The 13,440-nt window shown below is 50.3% G+C and overlaps 1 pseudogene; it reads right to left on the reverse strand.

Moving 5' to 3' along the window:
• Positions 1–4,905: 4,905 nt before the first annotated feature.
• LOC132574820 (endoplasmic reticulum chaperone BiP-like) lies at positions 4,906–5,441 on the reverse strand (annotated as a pseudogene).
• Between the last annotated feature and the right edge of the window lie 7,999 nt (positions 5,442–13,440).

Raw genomic sequence — 13,440 nt, forward strand, 5'->3', positions numbered from 1 at the left:
AGGTCGTTTGCCTCAAAAAACTATGGCAGGGGTGTCAAACATGTGACCTAGGGGCCAAATCAGGCTCCTGGAGGGCTCCTGTCAGGCCCCGAAGCAACTGGCTGTCATGTGCTTCCTTCTTCCTCCTCCTTCCCTCTCTCCTGCTTCCTTCTGCATCGCAGCTTGCTTTCCCAGGTTTGCTCAATCACACAGGAGCTGTAGAGCAAAGCTTCTGTTTTCTCCATTGACTGAGGCTCCTCCCTTGGGGAGGAAGGGAGGGGGAGGCAGAGTTTGTAGAATCTTTTGGGCTCAAGTGCCGTGTTCTATTGGAGAAAGTTTTCCTTCCTTCTGCATTGTAGCTTGCTTTCCCAGGCTTGCTCAATCACACAGGAGCAATAGAGCAAAGCTTCTGTTTTCTCCGTTGACTGAGGCTCCTCCTTCGAGGGGAGAAGAATAGCTTGCTTTGCCAGCTCTCCTAATCGCACAGCAGAGCTAGGGAGACAAACCTATCTTCCTTCTATTGGCTGAGACTCCTCCTCCGCCTTGTCCCCTGGGGAAGGAAGGAAAGAGCCAGAGCTTCCTTTGCCCAGTTCCCTGGATCACCTGGAAAAGATATATAGAAAACACCTTTAAGGCTTCAGGCGCTAATGTTTTTAGCATGTTTTAAGTTTTTTTTGTTAAAAAAAATCTTTGGGTTTTGTCATTGTCCTTTATCAAGTTTATATCTCCACTACCTGGCATTACGTTTTATGGCATGCATGGCCCAGCGTGACAAGGCCTCATTTATGTCGGATTCAGCCCTTATAACAAATGAGTTCGACACCCTGCCCCTGCCCTTTGGGGTCATCATAGGTCGACTGTGACTTGAGGGCACTTTACACACAATAATGAATTGCCCCTGATCTGGGAGAGCCAGCTTGCTGCAGTGGTTAAGTGTGCGGATTCTTATCTGGGAGAACCGGGTTTTATTCTCCACTCCTCCACTTGCACCTGCTGGAATGGCCTTGGGTCAGCCATAGCTCTGGCGGAGGTTGTCCTTCAAAGGGCAGCTGCTGTGAGAGCTCTCTCAGCCCCACCCACCTCACAGGGTGTCTGTTGTAAGGGGGGAGGAAGGCAAAGGAGATTGTGAGCCGCTCTGAGCCTTTTCAGAGTGGAGGACGGGATATAAATCCAATATCTTCATCTATCTTACAGGGTCTCTGTTGTGGGGGTGGGGGGAGGAAGGGAAAGGAGATTGTGAGCCGCTCTGAGACTCTTCGAAGTGGAGGGCGGGATATAAATCCAATATCTTCATCTACCTCACAGGGTGTCTGTTGTGAGGGGAGGGGGAAGGTAAAGGAGATTGTGAGCCGCTCTGAGACTCTTCGGAGTGGAGGGCGGGATATAAATCCAATATCTTCATCTACCTCACAGGGTGTCTGTTGTGGGGGAGGAAGGGAAAGGAGATTGTGAGCCGCTCTGAGACTCTTCGGAGTGGAGGGCGGGATATAAATCCAATATCTTCATCTACCTCACAGGGTGTCTGTTGTGAGGGGAGGGGGAAGGTAAAGGAGATTGTGAGCCACTCTGAGACTCTTCGGAGTGGAGAGCGGGATATAAATCCAATATCTTCATCTACCTCACAGGGTGTCTGTTGTGGGGGGGGGGAAGGTAAAGGAGATTGTGAGCCGCTCTGAGACTCTTCAGAGTGGAGGGCGGAATATAAATCCAATATCTTCATCTACCTCACAGGGTGTCTGTTGTGGGGGGAGAAAGTAAAGGAGATTGTGAGCTGCTCTGAGACTCTTCGGAGTGGAGGGCGGAATATAAATCCAATATCTTCATCTACCTCACAGGGTGTCTGTTGTGGGGGGGGGGGAGGTAAAGGAGATTGTGAGCCGCTCTGAGACTCTTCGGAGTGGAGGGCGGGATATAAATCCAATATCTTCATCTACCTCACAGGGTGTCTGTTCTGGGGGAGGAAGGGAAAGGAGATTGTGAGCCGCTCTGAGACTCTTTGGAGTGGAGGGCGGGATATAAATCCAATATCTTCATCTACCTCACAGGGTGTCTGTTGTGGGGGAGGAAGGGAAGGAGACTGTGAGCCGCTCTGAGACTCTTCGGAGTGGAGGGCGGGATATAAATCCATCCTCCTTCTCCTCCTTTTTCTTTTTCTTCTTCTTCAATTCATTTTATTGAGAGGCACTTTACAGCAGTATGACTCTGTTTCAGATCTGGCTCTTCCAGATCTTTATACCCCCCCCCCCCCGGGGGCCTTTACAAGCCCGCCAAAACCTGCGGCCTAAAAAGCCTTTGCAAAGGGGTGTGTGTGTGTGAACACTTCTTGTCCCAACCCCCTTTTCGTGCATAGCAACTGCCGAGACAGTCTGTGAGTAAGAGATATCGTGTCCTTGCCCAGGCCTCTGCATCAGGACAGAGGGATTACTTGGGAAGTTAAAGACAGAAGCAAAGCAATGAAACAGAACTCCTCCAAACATTCCCATTGCAAAGATACAAGAAAGGAAATATTCATGGCGAGTCCCCTTGACAACCTGACGTTCTTGTATGCGGGAGAATGAAAGCTGGTTTTTTTGTTACTGGGTTTGGTTCAAGCTGTATCCTCTTTTTGGATGGGGTTATTTGGCTCTGCACAAAGTGTGGGCTTTGTGATAAGAACTTAAGAGAAGCCATGTTGGATCAGGCCAGTAGCCCATCCATTCCAACATTCTGGGTCACACCGTGGTCAAAAGCTCAGGTGCCATCAGGAGATCCATCAGTGGGGCCAGGACACTAGAAGCCCTCCCACTATGCCCCCCCCAAGCACCAAGAAGACAGAGCATCACTGCCCCAGAGAGAGAGTTCCATGTGAACCTAAGAGAAGCCATGTTGGATCAGGCCAGTGGCCCATCCAGTCCAACACTCTGTGTCACATAAGAACCTCAGAGAAGCCATGTTGGATCAGGCCAATGGCCCGTCCAGTCCGACACTCTGTGTCACACAGTGGCCAAAAAGCCCAGGTGCCATCAGGAGGTCCATCTGTGGGGCCAGGACACCAGAAGCCCTCCCACTGTGGTCCCCCCCCAGCACCATGACTACAGAGCATCACTGCCCCGGAGAGAGAGTTCCATAAGAACCTAAGAGAAGCCATGTTGGATCAGGCCAATGGCCCATCCAGTCCAACACTCTGTGTTGCACATAAGAGAAGCCATGTTGGATCACGCCAATGGCCCATCCAGTCCAACACTCTGTGTTGCACATAAGAGAAGCCATGTTGGATCAGGCCAATGGCCCATCCAGTCCAACACTCTGTGTTGTACATAAGAGAAGCCATGTTGGATCACGCCAATGGCCCATCCAGTCTGACACTCTGTGTCACACGGTGGCCAAAAAGCCCAGGTGCCATCAGGAGGTCCATCTGTGGGGCCAGGACACCAGAACCCCTCCCACTGTTGCCCCACCCCAGCACCAAGAATACAGAGCATCATTTGATAGAAAACCTCTTTGAAAACCTTGATAGAGAACCTGTTCGAAGCCCGGAGGTACCGGCCTCTGATTTTTTGATCAAGAGCCCGGTGGAGAACTCATATGGTTAGTCCCCATTGTCAGATTTCTAGGGGCCTACTCAGCCATGCTGCATTGTCTTTTAAGCAGCCAGTTCAGGTTTTTATGGCCCATGTGTGGTGAAGCAGGTTTGATATCATTCTGGTGCCCAAAGCTCGTTCCCGCACTAAGGGCCACATTGGAAATATAAAAGGTGCTTGCGGGCGCGTTGCTAATCTGCATATTTCAGCCGCATGTAATTGAGATTATTCGCATTAGTGATTTAAAAGCGTGGCACGAGCCAAACATTGCCAGAGCGAGGCTGCTGCAGTTTGAAGCCCCAGATGCAAAAACCGGGAGCACACCGCACACCGCTGCAACCGCAAACGCTGTGCAAAAGTAGTCATACAACAACAAACCTCTGCAGCAGACGACAAGCTGTCCGTTAAAGTGTTGATAGACATTCAGCCGTATGTCACGAAGTTGCAAAATGATACACCTGTTGAGCATCCGTCTGCAGGCATACGAAACAGTTCCAAACAAAGTCCACTGAGGATCTTCACGATGGATCGGTCCACATATCTTGCAGTCCTGAACTGACACACACAAGTCAGTGAAGCGGGTCCCTGGTCCCCACCAGGACACGGAGCAGAGGTCCATAAACAACAGAAGGTCTCAATGGATAACAATGAAAACATTTCATTGGATATTCTAGGTGTGATCCTGGATATTCTAGGTGTGAGAGCCAGTTTTGTGTAGTGGTTAAGCGCGCGGACTCTTATCTGGGAGAACCGGGTTTGATTCCCCACTCCTCCACTTGCAGCTGCTGGAACGCCCTTGGGTCAGCCAGAGCTCTTGCAGAGCTGTCCTTAAAAGGGCAGCTGCTGTGAGAGCTCGCTGAGCCCCACCCACCTCACAGGGTGAACCTGAGAGCCAGTTTGGTGTAGTGTTTAAGTGTGCGGACTCTTATCTGGAAGAACCGGGTTTGATTCCCCACTCCTCCACTTGCAGCTGCTGGAATGCCCTTGGGTCAGTCAGAGCTCTTGCAGAGCTGTCCTTAAAAGGGCAGCTGCTGTGAAAGCTCGCTGAGCCCCACCCACCTCACAGGGTGAACCTGAGAGCCAGTTTGGTGTAGTGTTTAAGTGTGCGGACTCTTATCTGGAAGAACCGGGTTTGATTCCCCACTCCTCCACTTGCAGCTGCTAGAATGGCCTTGGGTCAGCCATAGCTCTCGCAGAGGTTGTCCTTAAAAGGGCAGCTGCTGTGAGAGCTCGCTGAACCCCACCCACCTCACAGGGTGGACCTGAGAGCCAGCTTGGTGTAATGGTTAAGTGTGCGGACTCTTATCTGGGTGAACTGGGTTTGATTCCCCACTCTTCCACTTGCAGCTGCTGGGATGCTCTTGGGTCAGCCAGAGCTCTTGCAGGAATTGGGGTGTGGGGGGGCTGCACCACCATACAGCTTGCCCACAATGGGCTGTACCACTTCTTCTAGTTCCTTCTTTTGTGCTTTGAAGTCAATCTCAGCATCTTGATGCCTCTCAAGCCATTCAGTCTTATCTTCCGCAGCCTTTTCTATCGTGTCTTTGCCTTCAGATGACAGCTTGGCTCCCGGTTTCTGTTTCTCTCCCATCTGATTTTTCAGTGAGCGGGCATAGCTGTCCAGCTCCTTCCTGGTGTCAGTCTGTTCCTTCAGCTTTTTGTCCTCCTCTGCAGATTTCTCTTGGAGTTGGACGGTTCAGATCCTTGGTGATGGCGATCTTATTTTCGTTCCCTGTGCCTTTGTCCTCCGCTGTCACCCTCAGGATTCCATTCACAGCTGTTTCAAAGGTGACCTCAATCTGGGGGAACGCACGGAGGTGCAGGAGGGATGCCATTCAGGTCTAAGGTTCCCAGGAGATGGTTATCCTTTGCGAGAGGACGTTCCCCTACAAGAAGAGACATGCTTTACATGAGAGCCGTGGTATGCATGGCAGATGGGGTTCAATGTGGCCAAGTGCAAAGTAATGCACATTGGGGCCAAGAATCCCAGCTGCAAATACAAGTTGATGGGATGTGAACTGGCAGAGACTGACCAAGAGAGAGATCTTGGGGTCGTGGTAGAGAACTCACTGAATATATCAAGACAGTGTGCATTTGCAATAGAAAAGGCCAACGCCATGCTGGGAATTATTAGGAAGGGAATTGAAAACAAATCAGCCAGTATCATAATGCCCCTGTATAAATCGATGGTGCGGTCTCATTTGGAATACTGTGTGCAATTCTCTTAGGTTCTTATGTGTGACACAGAGTTTTGGACTGGATGGGGCATTGGCCTGATCCAACATGGATTCTCTTAGGTTCTTATGTGAAACAGAGTGTTGGACTGGATGGGCCATTGGCCTGATCCAACATGGCTTCTCTTATGTTCTTATGTGACACAGAGTGTTGGACTGGATGGGCCACTGGCCTGATCCAACATGGCTTCTCTTAGGTTCTTATGTGACACAGAGTGTTGGACTGGAGGGGCCACTGGCCTGATCCAACATGGCTTCTCTTAGGTTCTTATGTGACACATGGTGTTGGACCGGATGGGCCATTGGCCTGATCCAACAGGGCTTCTCTTATGTTCTTATGTGACACAGAGTGTTGGACTGGATGGGCCACTGGCCTGATCCAACATGGCTTCTCTTATGTTCTTATGTGACACATGGTGTTGGATCGGATGGGCCATTGGCCTGATCCAACAGGGCTTCTCTTATGTTCTTATGTGACACAGAGTGTTGGACTGGAGGGGCCACTGGCCTGATCCAACAGGGCTTCTCTTATGTTCTTATGTGACACAGAGTGTTGGACTGGAGGGGCCACTGGCCTGATCCAACATGGCTTCTCTTAGGTTCTCATGTGACACAGAGTGTTGGACTGGAGGGGCCACTGGCCTGATCCAACATGGCTTCTCTTAGGTTCTTATGTGACACATGGTGTTGGACCGGATGGGCCATTGGCCTGATCCAACAGGGCTTCTCTTATGTTCTTATGTGACACAGAGTGTTGGACTGGATGGGCCACTGGCCTGATCTAACATGGCTTCTCTTATGTGACACATGGTGTTGGACCGGATGGGCCATTGGCCTAATCCAACAGGGCTTCTCTTATGTTCTTATGTGACACAGAGTGTTGGACTGGAGGGGCTATTGGCCTGATCCAACAGGGTTTCTCTTAGGTTCTTATGTGTGACACAGAGTGTTGGACTGGAGGGGCCATTGGCCTGTCCAACAGGGCTTCTCTTAGGTTCTTGTGTGACACAGAGTGTTGGACTGGATGGGGCATTGGCCTGATCCAACATGGCTTCTCCTATGTTCTTATGTGACACAGAGTGTTGGACTGGAGGGGCCACTGGCCTGATCCAACATGGCTTCTCTTATGTTCTTATGTGACACAGAGTGTTGGACTGGAGGGGCCACTGGCCTGATCCAACAGGGTTTCTCTTAGGTTCTTATGTGTGACACAGAGTGTTGGGCTGGATGGGCCATTGGCCTGATCCAACAGGGCTTCTCTTATGTTCTTATGTGAAACAGAGTGTTGGACTGGATGGGCCATTGGCCTGATCCAACAGGGCTTCTCTTATGTTCTTATGTGAAACAGAGTGTTGGACTGGAGGGGCCATTGGCCTGATCCAATAGGGTTTCTCTTATGTTCTTATGTGACACATGGTGTTGGACCGGATGGGCCATTGGCCTGATCCAACAGGGCTTCTCTTATGTTCTTATGTGACACAGAGTGTTGGACTGGAGGGGCCATTGGCCTGATCCAACAGGGTTTCTCTTAGGTTCTTATGTGAAACAGAGTGTTGGACTGGAGGGGCCATTGGCCTGATCCAACAGGGCTTCTCTTATGTTCTTATGTCAAACAGAGTGTTGGACTGGAGGGGCCATTGGCCTGATCCAACAGGGTTTCTCTTATGTTCTTATGTGAAACAGAGTGTTGGACTGGATGGGCCATTGGCCTGATCCAACCGGGCTTCTCTTATGTTCTTATGTGAAACAGAGTGTTGGACTGGAGGGGCCATTGGCCTGATCCAACAGGTGTTCTCTTATGTTCTTATGTGAAACAGAGTGTTGGACTGGATGGGCCATTGGCCTGATCCAACAGGGCTTCTCTTATGTTCTTATGTGAAACAGAGTGTTGGACTGGAGGGGCCATTGGCCTGATCCAACAGGGTTTCTCTTATGTTCTTATGTGAAACAGAGTGTTGGACTGGATGGGCCATTGGCCTGATCCAACAGGGCTTCTCTTATGTTCTTATGTGAAACAGAGTGTTGGACTGGAGGGGCCATTGGCCTGATCCAACAGGGCTTCTCTTATGTTCTTATGTGAAACAGAGTGTTGGACTGGAGGGGCCATTGGCCTGATCCAACAGGGTTTCTCTTATGTTCTTATGTGAAACAGAGTGTTGGACTGGATGGGCCATTGGCCTGATCCAACAGGGCTTCTCTTATGTTCTTATGTGAAACAGAGTGTTGGACTGGATGGGCCACTGGCCTGATCCAACAGGGCTTCTCTTATGTTCTTATGTGAAACAGAGTGTTGGACTGGAGGGGCCATTGGCCTGATCCAACAGGGTTTCTCTTATGTTCTTATGTGACACATGGTGTTGGACCGGATGGGCCATTGGCCTGATCCAACATGGCTTCTCTTATGTTCTTGTGTGACACAGAGTGTTGGACTGGAGGGGCCACTGGCCTGATCCAACAGGGCTTCTCTTATGTTCTTGTGTGACACAGAGTGTTGGACTGGAGGGGCCATTGGCCTGATCCAACAGGGCTTCTCTTATGTTCTTCTGTGACACAGAATGTTGGACTGGAGGGGCCACTGGCCCGATCCAACATGGCTTCTCTTAGGTTCTTATGTTCTTAACCGGAAATGGCCAGCAGAGGACCATTCTGTGCTATTTCCATGTCTCTGTCAGAAGTGTTGGCTTTGGCGTCCCCACCGCTGGAGCAGGGGAGGGCCCTGGAGATCGCTGTGATGAGGCTCTGAGCCCTGGAGTAGAATGGGGAGATTTGCTCAGGTCCACGGTAGCAGTGGGGAAAATGGGGTGGGGGTGGGGGACTCCAGCAGCATCAAGAGCACTGTGGCATAGTGTGTTGTGCCATTGGAAGCACCGGCTGCAGGTTAGATGCCCGCGGAGACTCCAGGGTTGGCCTGCAAGGCAGGAGTGTTACCCCCGCCACCCCCACCCCGGTCTGGGAACAGACGGATAGCCTGCAGTGGCAGGGATTGGCTTGGGAAAGCCCCACAATTGAGTGATGTCAGTGGAGGCCCTCTCACCTCTGCCCGTGTCACATAGAAGAAGAAGGACTGCAGATTTATGCCCCGCCCTTCTCTCAGAATCAGAGACTCAGAGCGGCTCACAGTCTCCCGTATCTTCTCCCCCCCTCACAACATACACCCTGTGAGGTGGGTGGGGCTGAGAGAGCTCTGACAGAAGCTGCCCTTTCAAGGACAACTCCTGCAAGAGCGATGGCTGACCCAAGGCCATTCCAGCAGCTGCAAGTGGAGGAGCAGGAAGTGGAGCAGGAAGAAGAAGAAGAAAAAGATGATATAGAGAAGCTGGAACGGGTCCAGAGGAGGGCGACGAAGATGGTGAGGGGTCTGGAGACCAATTCCTATGAGGAAAGGTTGAAGGAGCTGGGCATGTTTAGCCTGGAGAGGAGGCAGCTGAGAGGTGATAGGATCACCATCTTCAAATACTTGAAGGGCTGTCATCTAGAGGATGGTGTGGAATTGTTTTCTGTGGCCCCGGAAGGTAGGACCAGAACCAGTAGGTTGAAATTAAATCAAAAGACTTTCCGACTTAACATTAGGAAGAACTTCCTGACTGTTAGATCGGTTCCTCAGTGGAACAGGCTTCCTCCTGGGGAGGTGGTGGGCTTTCCTTGCCTGGAAGTTTTGAAACAGAGTCTAGATGGCCATCTGACAGCAATGAAGATCCTGTGAATTTAGGGGGAGGTATTTGTGAGTTTCCTGCATTGTGCAGGGGGCTAGACTAGATGACCCTGGAGGTCCCTTCCAAATATATGATTCTAGGATTCTATGAGTGGGGAATCAAACCCAGTTCTCCCAAATAAGAGAGCTCTGGCTGACCCAAGGCCATTCCAGCAGCTGCAAGTGGAGGAGTGGGGAAGCAAACCCGGTTCTCCCAGATAAGAGAGCTCTGGCTGACCCAAGGCCATTCCAGCAGCTGCAAGTGGAGGAGTGGGGAAGCAAACCCGGTTCTCCCAGATAAGAGAGCTCTGGCTGACCCAAGGCCATTCCAGCAGCTGCAAGTGGAGGAGTGGGGAAGCAAACCCGGTTCTCCCAGATAAGAGTCCGCACACTTAACCACTACTCCAAAATTGCCTTCTTTGCACTGGGGTGTGCCAGGGAGGGTAGCCGAGAGTACTGGGGTGGACTGACAGGTCGGTAGGTGCGAGGAGCACAGGGTGGGGCTGCAGAGCACCTGCCCAATGGGAAAGGTCCCATTCTGATAGACAGGGATTGGGGCGACTTATGTGTTAGGGGCAACAGGTGGCAGGTATATAGAAAGGGTTCAGATGATGGGCTGGGGAGTAAAAGAAGCATTTGACATCCAGGCTGCGCAGAAGGGGTCAGCTAGCTGGAGAAGAAGAAGAAGAGAGATGAAGAAGATGCTGGATCTCAGAGTCTCAGAGCGGCTCACAATCTCCTTTATCTTCACCCCCAGCTGACACCCTGTGAGGTGGGTGGGGTTGAGAGAGCTCTTGCAGAAGCTGCTCTTCCAAGGACAGAGTTTCAGAGCTCCTCACAATCTCCTTTCTCTTCCTCCCCCACAACCGACACCCTGTGAGATGGGTGGGGCTGAGAGAGCTCTCCCAGAAGCTGCCCTTTCAAGGACAACTCTTGCTAGAGTTCTGGCTGACCCAAGGCCATTGCAGCTGCTGCAAGTGGAGGAGGGGGGAATCAAACCCGGTTCTCCCAGATAAGAGAACTGTGGCTGACCCAAGGCCATTCCAGCAGCTGCAAGAGGAGGAGTGGGGAATCAAACCCGGTTCTCCCAGATAAGAATTGTCACACCTCACCGCTGCACCAAACTGCCTCTCAGGAAATTCTTTTAAAAGTGCTTTTGCCTTGCCTTTCCCCTGCCATCCAACAGAACTCAAAAGCAGCTTGTTGGAAATCATATGACTTCTTATTACAGTGTGGGGCTTGTAACCCACCTAGAGCGGCATAAAGGTAAATAGAAATTTCCGTGTTTCTCGGAGATGCAGCCGCGTTAAATCTCGGAGTTGCTCCAATACCTGGCTTTCATTCCGTCAGCAAGATGGATCCGAATCCTTTGCAAACAATCCTTAATTAACAGGGGAGGAAGAAGAGAAATGCAGTGGAGGGTTGATTAATACGAGTTTTTCTCCCTAGCCGGCGTGTGTTTTATTGTAAGGCAACAGAAGGTCTTTAAGCCCAGACTTACAGCTCTAACTTCCTGCCTTTTGTGGGAATTACGAGACTTAACATTACCTTAATGTACCCCTTTTTTGTCTTTTAATATACTTTATAGCAGGTCTGCCTTTTATTAGCGCTTACTGGCAATGGCTTGGCAAAATTACGGCCATCGGCAGGTTGGTTGTGGAACTGGAAAGCACGCATGCACCAAGGGGTGGCTGATGTATTTCAGGGCACACCATGTAGCCGACGCATCCATTTGCAGATCTGATTCACAAAGTGCTTTCAGGAGAAGCTATTTTTTTTTTAAAGAAAAAAACATACCATAACCTTAGCCCCTCAAAGTTGGAAGCCTCAAGTTGAAAATGGTAAGTTTTTCTTTCCTTGGGGGCCAGCTGTAGTGTCTATAAAATTTCTGAAACTTCCTTGCTCGGTTTCTCTTAGCTGATCGGTACAGCAATTTCATCCGTCTTTTGGCGGCCGGCTTTAATCGAAGCATGATCCCAGCAGCGTTGAGCAGTTGTTGAAGGCGGTTTTTATTTCGCTTTGGGGTCGTGCAACGATGTTGCCGAAGTGGCGTAAGAAAAGCAGGCGGCCCTTTTTTAAAACAAGCTGCTTTTGAAAAAAACTCGGAAACTTGTGTTTAACAAATGGACCTTTTTATAAAAGCGTCTGTAATATTCGAAGCTTTGTACGGGAATCGAATCAAGCAGGCCTCTGTTTGCGGGCTACAAAAAGGAAGGCGAGATCGCGTAGGTGGTTTGAAGATGTCTGAATGGAAGGAGAAGGAGCCATGTATTTTAAACGTGCAAATAAAATATTTATTGGGCTTCTGTCCCGTCTGGAAATGCTGGGGTGGGGAAACTGTCCCTTATCACTTGAGGCAAGTTGCACCTTTAAGACCAACAATAAATTTTATTCAGAATGTAAGAATAAAAGGCCAACGCCATGCTTGGAATTATCAGGAAGGGAATTGAAAACAAATCAGCCAGTATCATAATGCCTCTGTATAAATCGATGGTGCGGTTTCATTTGGAATGCTGTGTGCAGTTCTGGTCACCGCATCTCAAAAAAGATATTATAGCATTGGGAAAAGTGCAGAAAAGGGCAAGTAGAATGATTAAAGCTTTGGAACACTTTCCCTATGAAGAAAGGTTAAAATGCTGGGGGCTCTTTAGCTTGGAGAAACGTCGACTGCGGGGTGACATGAGAGAGGTTGACAAGATTCTGCATGGGATGGAGAAAGTAGAGAAAGAAGTCCCTTTCTTCCTTTCTAACAATACAAGAACTCTTGGGCATTCGATGAAATTGCTGAGCAGTCAGGTTAGAACGGATAAAAGGAAGTCCTTCTTCACCCAAAGGGTGATTAACATGTGGAATTCACTGCCACAGGAGATGGTGGCGGCTACAAGCATAGCCAGCTTTAAGAGGGGATTGGATAAAAATATGGAGCACAGGTCCATCAGTGGCTATTAGCCACAGTATGTATATATATATATATATATATGTGTGTGTGTATACACACACATATATTGGCCACTGTGTGACACAGAGTGACACAGAGTTTTTCCAACTTAGCAGCAGTTGCTTGATGTTTTGCAAAAAGGATTCAGGGCAGGGGTGTTGAACATGCAGCATGGGGGCCGAATCAGGTCCCCGGAGAGCTCCTATCAGGCCCGCAAACAACTGCAAGCTCCACTTGCAGCTGCTGGAATGGCCTTGGGTCAGCCAGAGCTCTCTTATCTGGGAGAACCGGGTTTGATTCCCCCCCTCCTCTACTTGCAGCTGCTGGAATGGCCTAGGGTCAGCCAGAGCTCTCTTATCTGAGAGAACCGGGTTTCATTCCCCACTCCTCCACTTGCACCTGCTGGAATGGCCTTGGATCAGCCAGAGCTCTCGCAGGAGTTGTCCTTGAAAGGGCAGCTGCTGCCAGAGTTCTCGCAACCCCACCCACCTCACAGGGTGTATGTTGTGGGGGAAGGAGCTATAGGAGATTGTAAGCCACTCTGAGTCTCTGATTCAGAGAGAAGGGCGGGGTATAAATTTGCAAACTTCTTCTAGTGGTGAAGTGTGCAGACTTTTTTCTGGAAGGACCGAGTGTGACTTCACACTCCTCTGCTTGCAGTTGCTGGAATGGCCTTGGGTCAGCCAGAGCTCTCTTATCTAGGAGAACCGGGTTTGATTCCCCCCTCCTTCACTTGCACCTGCTGGAATGGCCTTGGGTCAGCCAGAGGTCTCTTATCTGGGAGAACCGGGTTTGATTCCTCACTCCTCCACTTGCAGCTCCTGGAATGGCCTTGGGTCAGTCAGAGCTCTCTTATCTGGGAGAACCGGATTTGATTCCTCACTCCTCCACTTGCAGCTGCTGGAATGGCCTTGGGTCAGCCAGAGCTCTCTTATCTGGGAGAACCAGGTTGGATTCCCGCCTCCTCCACTTGCAGCTGCTGGAATGGCCTTGGGTCAGCAAGAGCTCTCTTATCCGGGAGAAACGGGTTTGATTCCC

Source organism: Heteronotia binoei, chromosome 7 (genome assembly GCF_032191835.1).
Source record: "Heteronotia binoei isolate CCM8104 ecotype False Entrance Well chromosome 7, APGP_CSIRO_Hbin_v1, whole genome shotgun sequence".
Lineage (NCBI taxonomy): Eukaryota > Metazoa > Chordata > Lepidosauria > Squamata > Gekkonidae > Heteronotia > Heteronotia binoei.